We start from the raw sequence: 16,315 nt of genomic DNA on the forward strand, positions 1-16,315 counted from the left end.
CTGTGATCATTGCACCCACCTTGCTTCTGACCAGGAAGCGTTGCCACCTGCCCGCTTATGGGGGGGATCCTACCATCTCATGGCTGTGGGGGGCGCCCAGTTCTGTAACAACAGCTCAAACTCTCGAGTCTTTGAAGGACACTCACCCTGAAGTTTGTCAGGCTGCTGGGACCCCTTCAGGCCACCACATTCCTTATGGCTTTGGCAAGGGGGTGGTTCATCAGTCCTGCAGGAGGTGGACTCCTGATGGGTTTTCTGGTGAATGTGCCCACGGGGCTGAGAGTTTGCCCCCTCTTCCACTGTCTGACATGGCAGCCTGGGCGATTCTGCCTCACCTGCTGTGGTCAGTGCTTTCTTCCTCTAACCCTTACGTGTGGAATTAACTCTCCTTCATCCAGCTTCGTGGACCCACCCACCCCTTGATCCAGCCCTCAGATGGCAACCCTCGTGTTCTCCTGGCTTCTGCCAGGGCATGGTGGCACAGTCCGGCAGCTGGGCTGGAGTGTGCCTCACCCTAGTTACTGGGCTGGTGGCCAGGGCGGGGTGGGGCACAGATCTGAGAGAGGATCCTCAGCACTGTCTTCAAGGGGAAGGCTTGCTAGGCTCTGATGGGTCACTTCCAAGTCCCACTCCTTCCAGAGCAAGGCCTGACCTTGGGGTCACAGACTTATCATGGGCTGAGAATTCAACCTTCTCTGACATTCTGCTCCCCTTACCATGAAGCCCTGTGTCTATTCCTTGGCTATTCCCTCGCTGTCAGCTGCAGGGGAAAATTTAGATGCTGCTAAGGAGGCCCATGGCTTTCATACCTGGCTTTGAATCAGTGATTCATTGCTCTCAGCCTTTCACTGTCTTTCTCCAGGGCACAAGCCAGCCCATTACTCTGGCTTTATAAGGAATGACGACTCCCCCAGCCTCTCCCACTCCAGAGGCTTCACCCCTACAGCCCCGGAAAGTGTTAGCAGCTTCCCAGAGGTCCTGCATTAAGGTGAGGGGTCTGGGCTTGGTGGCAGCCAGTTCCTGGATGCCAGCTGCCTGCCTGGAGAGGTTTGTAAGGTGGATGGCCATTCTTGGGGAGGGACTGAGGCTTGTCAGCAGCAAGCACCCCCCGCAGCTGGGGTAGGGGCACCTTTGGCCTGAAGCAGGGCTCTGGGCGGTGTAGCACACACCACTGCACACAGTTCAGTCTCTCCACTGTCAGTGGACATTTGGGTGGTTTGGGCTAATACGATACCATCACAGTAAGCATTCACGTACGGGGCTCTGGTGGCCATGGGCACTTGTGACCGTGGGGCAGTCAAGGGAGGAAGTGTGGGCCTAAGGTGTGCATGGGGTAAACTTTGGTAGACATTTTCAAATGGTTTTCCAAACTGGCCATTTTTAGCCCCCCACCAGCGGGATCTGAGAGTTCTGGTTGCTCGGCCTCCTTGCCAGCTCTTGAGATCGTCTGTCCTTTTATTTTAGCCACTGTGGTGGTCCAGATAGCACTGGTTCCTATGTGCAGTCAGGTGGGGAGCCACCCTGGGAGGTGGGTGGCTGTTAGATTTGGGGAGCCTGGAGCACCCCCACCTGACTGTCCCTGCTACCCATTTCTGAGGGTCTTCTTCAGATCCTGGCAGATGCATTAGAATGTTATCGGAAAATAACACCATCATGTGACTTGGTTTGGCCACCTCCTTTCAGCCTGAGATTCCAGCTCCGAAGGGTCATGGGAAGGAAACAGGTAAGTTTGGCTGCCTGTGAAGCCAGGCAGTATGCAGGGTCTCCTGAGGACACCAGGAAGGAGCAGTAGTGACTCACTCTCTCTAGTGGTTCAGTTTCCAAAATGCTTTCTCATCGTAGCTCCTCTGGGCTCCATGAAAGCCTTCACTTTAGTGGCAAAGGGAGCCCTGAAGCTAGTGATGGGCCCCCAAGTCCAGGACCCCAAATTTACTTCGTCTTATTGGCCTATGCCCCCCATCCCTTCCTTTAGAAAGCAGCTCAGGGCCAGCTCAGTGGTGGGGTTTCAACCCTCCTCCAGTCCCCATGCTTGTTTTATGAGGTACCCCTGCCCGTTGCCCCTTAGGTTCTCCCAGAAGCACATAATGCCCAATGCTCTCTGGGGCTGACTGCTAATTGGACTAGAGCTTCTGAGGTGTTCGGAAGTCTCCTGGGGATTTTGCTAGAAGATTTGGAGTTGGAGGATCTGGTGGGCCCAAGCTTCTGCATTTTGCACAAACATTCAAGGGATGCCAGCACTGCTGGTCCACAGACTACACTTGGAGTTGCGAGGAGTTAGATCGGTACCCAGCTGTGGACTGTGCTTGGCCTCCCCGATGGAGCTCAGGCGGACACTGGTTAGTTACTGGCCCGACTCTGGCACGAGTGTCAGTTACTACAAGTTCAAACCTCTCTCTTTTCCCATTGGGAGATGCCAGTCAAGTCATTTGGCTCACTTCAACACCCCTTACTCTTAATACCTCTCTCAGGAGTATCTCTGTTCCCTCCTTCTCCCTCTTCCTGCTCCCTTCTCTTTCCTCAACACTCCCCCCGCCCTTTTTTTTTTTTTTTTGAAGATTTATTTATTTATTTGTGAGAGAAACAGAGAGCACCAACTGGGGAAGGGGCAAAGGGAGAGAATCCCAAGCAGACACCCCACTGAGTGTGGAGCCCGACGTGGGTCTCGATCCCATGACCCATGAGATCATGACCTGGGCTGAAACTGAGAGCCGGACACTCAACCAGCTGAGCCACCCAGGCTCAACACTCCTAATTTCCTTCTCTTCTTCCCCTAAATGGGCAGAATGTCAGCTAGACATTAGGCAGAATGCTGGCTGAGTAAACTTTATACTAAAGTGTGAATGACTCACATTTCTTCCCTTACCTCTTCCAGGGGTTATTTAGATGTGAGGAAGAAGGTACTTCAGGTTGTTAGAAAAGTCAACAGTGAGGGAAAGAAGAGAAAATATTTAGGAATTCTTTCCTGTGCTTCCCAGCATTTTCCACGCTTGGGCTTATTGAAATCGTGTGAGAGAACTTTGAAAAAAATGAAACAAAACAAGACTGAGACGCTTGGGTTTTACCCCAGATCAGCAGACTCTGGGCTCTCCCGAGCAGGGACTAGGAATGTGCATTTTCTTTGAAAGCAATTTTGTCACACATCCAGGTTTAGAAACTGCTTCCCTAAATTACACCACGGGTGCTACTCGTGTATCCATTCCCCTCTGTTTCTGGAGAATGACTCAGAGGGTCTTTCCGCCTCACCCAGGAAACTGTTGAGTGGGCATAAAGGGGATCCAGATGAGGTGTGAGGGGCCAGCTCCCACCCAAACTCAGCTGCTGATGGGCCACTCGCCCTCAGTGAGGAGGGGCCTCTCTTTGCTCATCTCGGCAATGGGGCTGAAGCCAGCCACCGGCAGCCCACCCTGTGGTTGTGGCTGGAGAGTGGAGAGGTTGTGCACTTGCAGCAGATTATGACATGGGACAAAAGGCAGCCTGTGGCTTGGGGGTGGGGGGTGGATAGTAAGGGGAGGAGGCAGAAACCAAAGCATGTAGGGGGCTCGGCACCTGCGCTGAAGCCTGGTCACAGTGGCTCACTGGGAATAATTGCTGTGGTAATTATGAAGATTGCGCAGGCAAATGGATTCCACTTTACATTCTGCTCCCTTGCAAAGGTCATCCGTAATTGCCTGACTTCCTCCCCGTGGCAGGTAGGAGGCTGTGGTGGGGGCCCTGTTGGGGGCGGGGGGTCTCTGGGATGCAGGCCCAAGCTGAGGGGGTGGGGGGACTGGGAGCCCCTGGGATTGACCTCAGCCAGCCTGAGCTAGGTAGCACGTGGCTGAGCGCTCAGTGCAGAAGCTGCTTTGCCTCCTCCTCTGGGATAACCCCCCAGGCTCCCGACTGCACTTCTAGCTGAGCTGGCTGCAGTTTGGGGCCCTCGGTGCATACTGATCATGGGGAGACTGAGGCCAGCGTGGTGCTCCGTCCTGCCCATCAGTCCACCTGGAAGCCTCAGCCCCAGTTCCCCTTCAGCCTGACATACTGTGGGGCTCGGAGACGTCACCAACATTCTCTGGTTGTCTGTCTCTACAAAACAAAGGAGACACGGGGGTCTTTGGAAGGCCCCCTTCCAGCTCTGGGTTCTAGGAATCCAGCATCTGTTCCCAAGTTTTGTGGAAGATTTGTGCACAGCTTTGGAGTCGGACAGAATGGGGTTTCAATCCTGGCTCATTCCTGCTGGGTGATATCGAGCCACTGACTTTACCTCTCTGATCCCCAGCTTCCTCCTTGGAAAAATAGAGACAATGGTTGGTATCCATCTCTTAGTGTCGCTGTGGAGATTAAAGGAGATATTAATGATGAAATACTTGGTCAGCACTATTGACTGCTTCTTCTGAGTCAGGCAGGGTTCCAGGGCTTTTCCTGCCCCAGGTCAATCCTCCCGACTGCATGTGCACCAGGAGCTGCTGTTTTCCCTAGTTTAAGGATGAGGAAACAACAGTGGAAAGCACGGGCAGAGAGGCTCCCAGCAGATGTTAGCTGCCGGTAGAATTACTTCCTTTCCTGTCCTCCTTGGGAAGCTTCTCCACCTTTGCTCCAGGTGTACTTACCTCTGTGCCTCTGTTGGAGCTCCTCTTCTGAACTCCCCTCTCTGCATGGCCCTTCCAGGCGGTTCCCCAGCCCTGCCTCCAGGCAGCCCTCCCCGGCAGCCAGACCTCTCTGATTCCATGGTGTGGACAGCCTGCGTTGCACTGGCCAGCACCCTATTACCGCCAGACTCTGGTCTCTCCTGAATCCACCTATGTTGCCCTGGAGCTGACTCCGTGGCCCGATCTTATTTATCTTCCTACATGCACCTGGCATGGCATGGAAGGTGCTGGAGAACCATATGTTTGCAATGTTCCAGAGCCAGAATCTCCCACAGTCCCTGCAGGCCTGGCATAAACCCCATTGAATACCTCCATGGGCCACACCTGTGCTAGAGACTGGGCTGAGACCAATACAAAATGACCTGGGTCTAAGATTTCAGGGCAGCAGGACAGCGGTTCACAGACCAGGATATATTTGGGAAATACCTAAGGAGGTTTTCTTTTTTTCTTCAATGATGTTTAGGCCCACTGTAGAGATTCTGGGGCACAGCCTGACCTCGAGGAGTTTTAAAACTGTCTTAGGTAAGAAAATTGGATATCCACATGCAAAAGAATGGAGTTTGACCTTTACCTCACCCTGTATACAAAAATTCACTCAAATGGATCAATGACCTAAATGTTAAGAACTGAAACTATAAAACTCTGAGAAGCAACACAGAGGGGAGTCTTTGTGACATTGAATTTGGCAATGATTTCTTGGATATGGTTCCAAAAGCACAGGCAACAAAAGAAAAAATTAAATAGGACTTCATAAAAATTTAAGACTTTTTTTTTTAAATACAATTTTTTTTTTATTTGACAGAGAGAAATCACAAGTAGGCATTTTTTTTTAAATGCAGTTTTTTTTTTATTTGACAGAGAGAAATCACAAGTAGGCATTTTTTTTAATACAATTTTTTTTTTTTATTTGACAGAGAGAAATCACAAGTAGGCATTTTAAAAATTTAAGACTTTTGAGGCACCTGGGGGGCTCAGTCAGTTAAGCATCAATTCTTGATTTTGGTTCAGGTCCTATTCTTGGGGTCAGGAAATCGAGCTCTACTTTGGGCTCTGTGCTGGGTGTGGAGCCTCCTTAAGATTCTCTTTCTCTCTCTCTCTGCCCCTCCTCTAAAATAATTAAGACTTTAGTGCCATCAGAGGACACTATCAAGAGAATAAAAGGGGAACATACAGAATGGGAGAAAATATTTGCATACAGTACGTCTGATAAGGGATTAATAATCAGAATATATAAAGAACTCCTACAACTCAACACAAAGGACCATGAACTGGGTTTAAAAATAAGCAAAGGACTCGAATAGATATTTCTTTAAAGAAGAGCTGCAGGTGGCAAATAAGCATTGGAAAATGTGTTCAACCACATTAATCATTAGGGAAATGCAAATCAAAACTACAATGAGATACCACTTTACAGCCATTAGGATGGCTATTGTTAAAAAGAAAGAAAGAAAGAAAGTAACAACTGTCGGTGAGAATATGGAGAAATTGGAACCCCTTCTGCATTGCTGATGGGAATGTAAAATGGTACAGCTGCTGTGGGAAACCAGTTTGGCAGTTCTTCAAAAAGTTAAACACAGGATATGACCCAAAATTTCACTTCTAGGTATCTGCCCAAAAGCAGTGAAAGAACTCAAAAACAGATACTGGAGGCGCCTGGGTGGCTCAGTGGGTTAAGCTTCTGCCTTCAGCTCAGATCATGATCTCAGGGTCCTGGGATCAAGCCCCACATCAGGCTCTCTGCTCAGCGGGGAGCCTGCTTCCCCCGCTTCTCTCTCTGCCTGCCTTTCTGCCTACTTGTGATCTCCATCTGCCAAATAAATAAATAGGATCTTAAAAAAAAAAAACAAACCCCAAACAGATGCTGAAACACAATGTTCGTAGCAGCGTTATTCACAGCAGCCAAACAGTGGAAACATCCCAGTGTCCCTGGGCAGGTGCATGGATAAAGAAAAATGGGCCTTAAAAAGGAATGGAGTATTGGCCCAAGCTACAACAGGGACGAACCTTGAGAACATGAAGCTAGGTGAAAGAAGCCAGCCGTGAAAGATAAATTGTGCGATCCCCCCTCCAGGTAGAATGGTAGTTACCAGGGGCCAGTTGAGGAGGGGGAATGGGGAGTTTATTCATGGGGACAGAGTTTCAGTTTGGGATGATGGAAGAGTTCTGTAGATGGGTTATAGTGATGGTTACCTAACAATGGGAATATACTTAATTGTATACTTACTTACACATGGTTAGAATGGTAAATGGTATGTTACATGTATTTTGCCACAATTAAAAAAAAAAAAAAAGTGTTCCGGGTAATTCTTATGTGCATCTGGGTTGAAAAGCACTCTTAGAGGGACCAGCAGATAGGCATGAAAGTGATAGTTGCAGTTAACTATTACAGGGGCTGGGATAGACATGAGTGTGTATGCAGAAAGAATGGACACGTCTGTGTAGAAATTCAGGGGGTCAGGGGAGATATTTTTCCCCACCAGGCAAGCTGCTGTAATCATTTAGAAGTCAGTTCCAGGGCCAGACTATTTGGTTTCAAATCCCAGCTAGCACCATGGGTTTTGTGCAGTAATTTGGGCACATTATTGCTGTGTGTCTCAGTTTCCCCATCTGTAAAATGGGGATTCTAATAATGCCTGCCTTAGATGGATGCTGTGAGGTTAAACAAGGTAATTCATGCAAAACATTTATAAAAGGCAGAATCTGCTCAGTAAATGTTAACTAATGTTAGGGTGCCTGAGTGGTTCACTGGGTTAAGTGTCCAACTCTTGGTTTTAGCTCAGGTCATGGTCTCAGGGAGGTAGAACCCTGTGTCAGGCTCCATGCTCAGTGGGGAGTCTGCTTAAGAATTCCCTCTCTCCTTCTCCCTCTGATAAGCTCTCAGATAATGTTAACGTTGATGCTTCATCAACCACACTTCAAGTAGCAAGGGTTCTCAAACTTGGCTGAACATTGAGACACCTGGGGAAACTTAAAAAATAAAAAACCAATTCTTGGATTGTACACTCAGAGGTTCCGACTTAATTGATAGGGCGAGTTTTGAAGTTTCCCATGTATTCTAATGTGCAGTAAAGTTTGGGAACTACTTGTTTAAACTAAAAGGAAAACTTGCTATTTGCTCACCAGGATCTCCTGAAGACAGCTCCAGCATTAGTTCTGTGACTCAACCACCACCAGGAACAAGCTTTCCATCTTCAGTGGGTAGGTTTGGCCCTCAAGCTAGCTCCTCCTGGCAGCCCAAAATGGCTGCCACGGCTCCAGACATCACGTGGAGACTTCACAATGTTCAAGAAGAAAGGACTCTTTTCTTCCCAAGTGCCTCTTATCATCAACAAGGGAACATTTCCTTGAAGCTCTTTCTCTCTGGTCTGATTGGCCAGGGGAACAGGAATGCCATGAATAACTTAGACCTCTGGTTCTCCAAGTGGGGTCCCTGGACCAAGAGGATCAGCGTCACCTGGATGCTCAATCGACATGCAGATTCTCAGACCCACCACGGATCTATTGAATCAGAAACTTTGGGGATGAGGCCCAGGAGTCTGTGTTTTATCAAGTCCTTCAGATGATCCTGGTTCATGTTCAAGTTTGAGAACCACTGGCTTAGAGTTTATGCCTTAGGCCAGTGGTTCTCCACCTGGGTTAATTTTGCCCTCCCCCGAGGAGACATTTGGCAATGTCCGCAGAATCTGTCATTATTATAACTCAGTGGTGGGGGAACTGCTATTGGCATCTAGTGGGTAGAAGGCAAACCTACAAGGCACAGGACAGCCCCACTAACCCTAACCCAAGCATCAGTAGTGCTGAAGTTGAAAAAGCCTGCCTTAGGCCATGCAGCCTTTCTTCTGAGTCTCATAAAGCAGCCGGGGGTCTGGCCAGCAAGTGCCAAGGAGCACCTGCTTTTGGTTAGACAACCAGCGGTGTCTGCTCCTAAAAATTACTTTCACAGTAAATCAGACAGCCCACCGTCTTTCCCACGCTGTCCCCTTGCAGGGCAGCCCTTTAGAAAGAAACAACTGGGGGCGCCTGGGTGGCTCTGTGGGTTAAAGCCTCTGCCTTCGGCTCGGGTCATGATCCCAGGGTCCTGGGATGGAGCCCCACATCGGGCTCTCTGCTCAGCAGGGAGCCTGTTTCCCCCTCTCTCTGTCTCATCCTGCCTCTCTGCCTCCTTTTGATTTCTGTCTGTCAAATAAATAAATAAAATCTTAAAAAAAATAAAAAGAAAAAGTAAGAAACAACCCCATGAGGCTGGCAGGGTCAAAGAAGTTTCTATCTGTCAGGATGAGCAAAGGCCCCTGCTCTGCTCTCTTCTCTTTGAGGGTGGGGAGAGTCCTAGGGGGCAGGTTGTGGGTAAGGGTCATACTTGGTGGCTTACTCCAGATATTATTGGTCATGCAGTTTTATCAAGACCTTAATCATCTTTTTTTAAAAAGATTTTATTGATTTATTTGAGATAGCAAGACAGAGAACACTGGGGGAGAGGGCAGGGCATTGGGCAAAGGGAGAGGGAGAAGCAGGTTCCCTGCTGAGCAGAGAGCCTGACTCAGGTCTTAGTCCCAGGGACCCTGGGATCATGACCTGAGCCAAAGGCAGACGCTTAACTGACTGAGCCACCCAGGCACCCCAATCATCTTTCTTTAAACTTAGTACATGATTTGAAAGGTTGGCTGCATCCCAGGGTGCCTGGCTGGCTCTGCTGGTAGAGCACGTGACTCTTGATCTCAAGGTTGTAAGCTCAAGCCCTACGTTGGGTGTAGAGATTACTTAAAAATAAAATCTAAAAAAAATATATGGTTGGCTGCATTCCTAAGTGTGATTTTTCGCACTGTTTTAGAGCCAATTTTTTTCCCCTAAGAAATGCAGTTCCGTTGTATCATAGAATAGCAGAGCAGCTAGAATATGATGTGTAGGAACTCTCCTTTTTGGGCCCCATCGAAGGGATAGCATTGGACATGCCTACACTTGTATCTTTTTTTTTTAAGGTTTTATTTCTTTATTTGTTTTAAAGAAAGAAAGAGAGAGAGAGATTGGGGGCAGGGGCAGAGAGAGAGAGAGCATGGAGCCTGATGTGGGGTTCGATCTCACGACCCTGAGATCATGACCTGAGCCGAAATTAAGAGTTGGATGCTTAACTGACAGGAGCGCCCAGGCACCCCAAATTTTCAATGTTTTTTTAATTCTACTGAACTTAAATTTAAATAGCCAAATGGCCCTAGTTATGACCACAGTGGGCAGTGTGTCCTTAGGCACCCCACGTTTTCCCTGGGGTGCAGGGCAGCGTGCTGGCTGGTCCATTTCAGCTGGAGACCACCGAGATTACAGAGAGGAGCTCAGATATTTTTTTTTTAAAGATTTTATTTATTTATTTGACAGAAATCACAAGTAAGCAGAGAGGCAGGCAGAGAGAGAGGAGGAAGCAGGCTCCCTGCTGAGCAGAAAGCCCGATGTGGGGCTCGAACCCAGGACCTGGGATCATGACCTGAGCCGAAGGCAGCGGCTTAATCCACCGAGCCACCCAGGCGCCCCGGAGCTCAGATATTTTGAACATTGCCAGAATTGTCCCCAGACTGAGCATTTCCCAAACAGAGGCAGTTTAGTCTGTCAAGTACCTCGGAGCACTTTGCCTTGCGCAGGAGTTTGATCAGTTCAGTGTAGAAATGTTGGTAATGTCATGCTGATCAGAAACTCTACCTTGTAATTAATTGAGTCAAAAGTAATTTGTTCTCTGGTTTTTAAAAAAAAAAATGTTTTAGCTCACGCAGTTCATTTGGTAGACAAAACTCTTTCCAAACGTGGAGCTCCTTGGGTGAAGAAATCTGGAAAGGGTCCCTTGGTGGTACAGAAGTTAGAGATCGTCCCTCTGGGCCAACCCCTTCACTTTTAGGGGAGCAGATCAACACCCAGAGAGGGATTGACCAATGCGAGGCCACCTGGCTGGACTGGGGCAGAGTCAGGAGTCAAAGTCAGAGTCCAGCCCTTGTTGGAGAAGCAGGTATTGAATAGTGTTCCTGTGACCCAGTGGGGGTGTGTCTGTCCTGGGCTGTCCACCCCCTGTCCCCCGACAGTGATTGTTTCTGTGACATTCCCTTTGATCAGTGACCAGAATAGGTAAGGAGATTTAAAAGCCTCTTTGATGATGGTGTTATAGAACAGGGGTAGGAATGGGATAGGACCAATTCTTGCAGTGGTCCCTGGAACACCTGTTTCCCCATCACAGTGGGGAGCTACCTGAAAGAAGGTCATAAAACATGCAAATCTATGGGCCCCACCGGTGACCTACTGTGATGGTCTGGTACATTGGTGCTCGCCACTGTCACCTGTGAACCCCGTCTCCTGCTAGGTACATCCTAGGTACATCCTAGCAGGAATGTAGCACCCTCCCCCATGCCTCCACCCACCCCCCCCCCAGTTGACTCCGGGCTTGCTCTGTGACCTGCTTTGGGCATGTGACATTGGCCGGCAGAGGCAGAGGCTTGATGGATAATTTGAAAGACAAGTTACACAGTGGAATTTGTCCTTCTGCATGTCTACTCTTGGAGCCCTGAGCTGGCTGGCATGTAAGTAGGTCTAAGGTCCCCTGCTGGAGAGACCACAGCCTGGGAGGAAAGGGGGGGAGGGGGAAAAGGGAGGGGTTGGCTCAGCTGAGGGCCACTCAGGCAAATGAAGAAGATGTCTGGGACACTACAGCCCCAGCTGAGGCCTCGTTAGGAGAGACAAACCACCCAGGTGAACCCAGCCAAGCCACAGAACTGCAAAACACAATAAATCGTTGTTTTAGGTCACTAAATTCTGGGGAGCTTTGTCACGCGGCGACAGACAGCCGAAACCTCTGCTGCATCAGAATCTCTGTGGCTGTGGCCAGGATCTTCATTTTATCCAAACCTCTGGATGGTTCTGGAGCTTCCTAAAGCCTGACAACCCTTGGAAGGGGAAGGGCCTGATTCAGATCATCATGAGCTGTGTGACTCCAGACAAATTCCTGAGCTTCTCCCATTTTCCTTTTCCTCTTGGGGGTAAGGACAGTTTGCAGAGATTCAGGGAGACGAGGGGTTTTTCAGCCACCACTTTGAAGACTTTCTCTTCTCCCCTTGGGACTCTAACAGCAAGAATGTTGGCTCTTCTGTTAAGGGCCCACAGGGCCCTGAGGCTCTGTTCATTGTTTCCCCCCAATCCATCCTTTCTCTGTTGTTAGAGGGGGTCATTTCTATTGTTTTATCTTCAAGTTCTCAGATTCTTTCCTCTCTTGTCTTCCTTTCCTGCTGTTGAGCCCCTCTGAGGACCTTTTGGCTCTCAAATTTCAGTTTGATGCTCTTTCGTGTCTTCTGTTTCTTTACTAAAGCCTTCTATGTTGTCATTTGTTTCCAGGGTGTTCCCAATTGCTTGTTAAAGCATTTTGAAGACAACAGCCTTAACTTCCTTGTCAGATAGTTCCAATATTTGTGTTATCGTGCTGTTGGCATATGTTGGTTGCCTTTTCTCATTCAGATTGAGATTTTTCTGGCTCTTGGTATGACTGATGATTTTTCTCTTGTATCCTGGACATTGGGGTGTTGTTATGAGACACTGGCTCTTATTCAGATCTTCCATCTTCGTCTCAGGCTGTGCCTGTGGATGACAGGTCGGGGTGGAAGTCTAGTTCCCTCCTTGACCTCAGCTGACAGCCTGGTTGGGGAGAAGGCTGCCTCCTTACCACTGGGTGAGAGGTGGGAGTTCTGGCTTCCCACCAGACCTCCGGTGATCTGTTACTGCTGGGGATGGCAGAAATCCTAACTAGGCCTCCTCTGTCCCCACCCAGCATAGAGGGGGAGGGGCACCTTCGTACCATTGGTTGGGGGGATGGAAGCCCCAGCTCCCACCTGTTCTTCTCTATAATCAATTGGTGGTAGGGGAAACAGGGCACTGGTTACACCAGACACGGCTCCCCACTCGGCGTCTGGTCCTGCAGGCAGGGTGGGGCTGTAGTTTTTTCCATGGCTTTTGGCTAGAGTAGGGCATTTATTGTTTTAAAGAATTTTTTGTCTTGCTAGACTGTGCCTTTCCTAGTCCTGGGGAGAAGAGGCCTTCTTGGGGCTGTTTTTGTCCACACTCATAGGCATTTCTGGGTTGCTGACTTCCCCAGCTCCAGATCTGCGATATGTGGGGCAAAAAAACCCCAAACAAACAAACCCAGAGGAATCACCGCTGTGTTGTTCCCTGGGACCTGAGAGCCCAAGTCAGTCTATCACCTTCTCTCCTTTTTTAGAGTCTTTGTAGGTTTGCTTTATATATAATGCCCAGGGCGTTAGCTGTGCTTCGCAGAAGGAATAGGGAGGTGTATTTGCTCCATCTTGCCCAGGAACCGGAAGTCAAGATGAACTTTGTATAAATAGAATCTACCTCATATGTTCTTTTAAGCTTGGCTTCTCTTGCTCAGCAAGGTATCTTGAGATTATCCATGTGGTTGTGTGTAGTCCTATGTTTCTCATTGCTGTATACGATTTGACGGTGTGGGGGCGCCTGGGTGGGTTGGGAGTCTGTCTTCAGCTCAGGTCATGATCCGGGGGTCATGGGATTGAGCCCTGTGTCAGGTTCCTTGCTCAGTGGGGAGTTTCCTTTTCCCTCTCCCTCTGCCCCTCCCTCCAACACACCATTGACTTTGCCCAATGGAATCCTATGTGGCCATGAAAAGGCAAACTGCCAACTTCGACTATGCAACAAACCACACAATTTGCTGGTTAGTCCTTCTGTAGATGTCGTCTGGGTTGCCTCCAATTTGGAGCTCTTATGAACAAAGCTGCTTTGAAGAGAGTTCGCTGTTATGAACAAATGTTCTTGGGTGTGTGTTTCAGCGGCCACAGCACTCCTTTCTGTTGGGAATGAATATTTCAAAAGCCTCTTAACTGGTTTGCTTCTTCAGCCCTTGCTTCCTTCTACTCACCTTTCCATGTAAAACCCACGTCGATCTTTTGAAAATATAAATTGGATCTCTTCTCCCCCTTGCTCAAAAATACCGAAGGCTTCGGGGTGCCCGGCTGGCTCATTTGGTGGAATGTGCAACTCTTGACCTTGGGATTGTGAGTTTGAGCACCATGTTAGGTGTAGAGATTACTTACAAGTAAAATCTTAAAAAAATACCAATGGCTTCCCTTCATACTTAGAATAAGATAGAATCTTCCCTATGACCTCCAGGGCCCTGCAGGATCTACCCTCTGCCTGCCTCTTCTTTATTCCTGCCTTATTTACTACTTCTCTCTACCTGCCATCCCTTCGTCTACCCACCAGTCCTCCCATCCAGACATCCATTCAGTTCTGGTGAGTCAACAGTGTGCCTGGCTTACTCCTGCTTCAGGACTTTGTCCTTGCTATTGCCTCTGCTGGAAAACACTGTTCCTGCAAATCAACACATACCTGCCCTTCCCCTTTATTTAAATCTCTGTTCAAATGTCATCTTGTTGAAGAGGGATTCTAGCTTATGCCCCCATTCATCCTCTCTCTTTGCCTGCATTATTTTTCTTGATAGCACCTAACACCACTTGAACTGCTGTTGTGTATTTGTTGGGTGTCTCCTGCTTTGGGAGAATGTTCGTGAAATGCCCACAAGGTTTACAGATATCATGTGTCTGGTTGTCTCCTGGGTCCCTCCCCTAGCGCCGGGCTGCCCATAGTAAGTGCTCAGGAAAGAATTGTTAATTTGGGATTAGCTGGTTCAGGCACCCCTTTTCTCTCCCAGCTATGTATATCTAAGGGCAGGTCCCTTAACAAGTATTTATCCCACCCTAGTGTTCCTGGGCCCTTGTGGCAATGCAGACTCTGATTTGGGGTCTGGCGTGGGACCTGATATTCTGCATTTCCTCCCAGCTCCTGGGTGATGCCCCAGCTGCTGGTCCTGGGATGCAGGTGTCGAGTAGCAAGACCTTAACAGCTCTGAGCCTCAGTTTCCACATCTGTAAAATGGTTTGCTATGAACCATTTTAGCACTGTGCATGGTGCCTGGACTTAACAGGTGCTCAGTAAGTGTCTACTGCTCTTCCTTTGGGTGCCTTCCTGGGTCTGAAACTGGAAGTTGCATCGGTTTTCTCCTTCTGCCCTTCCCCATCCATCCGTGTTTAGCCCCCTACACAGACCCTCAGTGGAATTTTGTCCATTTTATTTCTCCAGAGCTGCCTGTCATGGACAGGGGTTTGGGGAGGATTCTGGCATTTTGACAGTCGTGGGAACATTATGCAAATGAGATGCAAAGCAACAGCTAATGAGCCCTGATTGCATTTGCCCTGGCACTGGGGAACTGTGGGATAGTTGTGCTGGGCTGGAAAGGGGGGCAACGAATGTTTCTGGGTTGGATGAGGAGACGGTGACAGAAGGGGGTTGGCTTCTCCTGGGAGGCATGAGGCCCCCTCTTCATATGTTGAGTGCTCCCGCCCTTGGGACTGCAATATGGTTAAGGTCCAGGGATAGGGCTGAAGTCAGGCATGGTGTGTGTGTGTCTCTGAGCCTGCCTGAGCCCTGCAGGTGGGAGAGTCCAGGGCTGCACTGTGGTGGCTTGGTGGCCCTCCCCATAGCAGGGGAGACTGGATCAGGATGACAGTGGGACAGCGTGGAGGTGATGATCTGCTGGCTGGGCACAGAGGGGGCGACAGAGGGCTCAGCATCTCCCATAAAACCTGTGTGAGCATGGGTGGGAAGAACTCGGGGGTCTGCCGGGCAACGGGTGGGGCTGGATAAGGCTGATGGAGGGGTGGTGTTGGGGACAGCTATTTTTGGAAACCCAGGGTGGAGTGGCTCTTTAGGGGAAAGATGATCTGGGGCTGGGGGGCTGGCAGATGGGCAGGGGGTTCTGTTTACAGAGCCTGGAAACCTAATCCCTCCTCGCCCCCCAGCTGAAGTCTCCCCACTCTCCAGGGAGCCCCGGCTCTTAGGTGCAGGGCATCCCCACCTTCCTGGCCTGGGCCTTAACTTGACCCTCCGCAGAGAACCTCCAGGCCTGGGGACAACTGTCAGGCTTCTGGCTCAAGGATGATCAGGCTTGAAGTCACTTCTAAGGTCATTTGGTGGGGATGTCTTCACTTACAATCCAGTTCTTTTTTTTTTTTTTTTTCCAATTATTTTTGTGAGAGAGATTGAGAGCACAGGAGCAGAGAGAGGGGCAGGGGGAGAAGCTGATTCCCCTCCGAGCAGGGAGCCCGATTCGGGACTTCATCCCAGGACCCTGGCATCATGACCTGAGCCAAAGGCAGATGCTTAACCGACTGAGCCACCCAGGCGCCCTTGCCCTCACATCAACTTCTTGACTGGTCCTTCAGATACATACGACCCCGTCCTGCCTTTGATCCAAGCATGAGAAATACACTTCGCTCTGAAACTTCTAGAAAATGGGTGGCTGTTGTGGTGTCACCTAATCAGATCTTAATGGAGCCAATGTAGAGCATTGGAAAAAGCTTGGCAAAGCTGCGGGTTCGAGTCCCAGCCCAGGCACTGACTGTCTGTGTCACCTGGAGCAAGTTGCTCAGTCTCTAGAGCGTCTGTCTCCTTGTCAGTTCTGTGACCTCACCCGTAGGGTTGCTGTGACAGCCAGAGGCACTGCAGGGAAACAGGAGATCAGCACATCTACTGGCTCAGCACCCTCAAGGGCAGGCACTTTGTTTTGCTGTGTCCCCATCCCTAGAACAGTCCCTGCTACCTGGTAGGTGCCTAGTAAGCATCCGCTGAATGAATGG

The 16,315-nt window shown here is 49.5% G+C and overlaps 1 protein-coding gene across 3 annotated transcripts in view; it reads left to right on the forward strand.

The window, feature by feature from the left end:
* PACSIN1 (protein kinase C and casein kinase substrate in neurons 1) overlaps positions 1 to 16,315 on the forward strand; it is a 55,029-nt gene that overhangs the window by 19,129 nt on the left and 19,585 nt on the right. The window contains exon 1 of one of the 3 annotated variants that reach the window (XM_047734640.1): positions 1,686 to 1,723. The exons of the other annotated variants lie outside the window; for them this stretch is intronic. The gene's annotated coding sequence lies outside the window, so the exon portion shown is untranslated. Of the gene's footprint in view, positions 1 to 1,685; positions 1,724 to 16,315 lie in introns of those variants that run through there. 3 annotated transcript variants of the gene reach the window in all.

The sequence above is a fragment of the Lutra lutra genome, chromosome 6 (genome assembly GCF_902655055.1).
Source record: "Lutra lutra chromosome 6, mLutLut1.2, whole genome shotgun sequence".
Classification (NCBI taxonomy): domain Eukaryota; kingdom Metazoa; phylum Chordata; class Mammalia; order Carnivora; family Mustelidae; genus Lutra; species Lutra lutra.